This window comes from Penaeus monodon, chromosome 20, assembly GCF_015228065.2.
Source record: "Penaeus monodon isolate SGIC_2016 chromosome 20, NSTDA_Pmon_1, whole genome shotgun sequence".
Lineage (NCBI taxonomy): Eukaryota > Metazoa > Arthropoda > Malacostraca > Decapoda > Penaeidae > Penaeus > Penaeus monodon.
This window is the reverse complement of record NC_051405.1, coordinates 19,276,997-19,277,307: the sequence shown is the minus strand read 5'-3', so window position 1 is coordinate 19,277,307 and position 311 is coordinate 19,276,997. Positions and strand designations below refer to the sequence as shown.

At 43.7% G+C, this 311-nt stretch overlaps 1 long non-coding RNA gene across 1 annotated transcript in view; it reads right to left on the bottom strand.

The window, feature by feature from the left end:
• The window catches only part of LOC119586053, a 1,159-nt gene extending 854 nt beyond the window's left edge, over window positions 1-305 (bottom strand). The window contains exon 1 of the long non-coding RNA XR_005229915.1: window positions 96-305. This is a non-coding gene — a long non-coding RNA (uncharacterized LOC119586053). The remainder of the gene's footprint in view (window positions 1-95) is intronic.
• Between the last annotated feature and the right edge of the window lie 6 nt (window positions 306-311).

Genomic DNA, 311 nt, shown 5'->3' with positions numbered 1-311 from the left:
GGCAGTGAACAATTAATATTACATTATGCCAGAATATATGAAAAGTAAGATTCATTAAGTATACCCAAATCCAAGGGAAAATACACGTCCTTTACCTGCGTGAAAGTGATCGCCAGGACCCTGGGTTCCCACAGGGCCACCCATATCTCAGGCAGGATCGTGGGTGTTAGGATCTCCTGCTGACAAATGACTTCGGAGGTGTTGGTCCACTGGCCAAGGGCGGCTGATAACTGTTATCGGGGTCGGTTTTTAGATTTAGCTTTTCCGTTGGCTTGTTGCATTTTTTTTCTCTTTTCTCTTTAATTTTCATG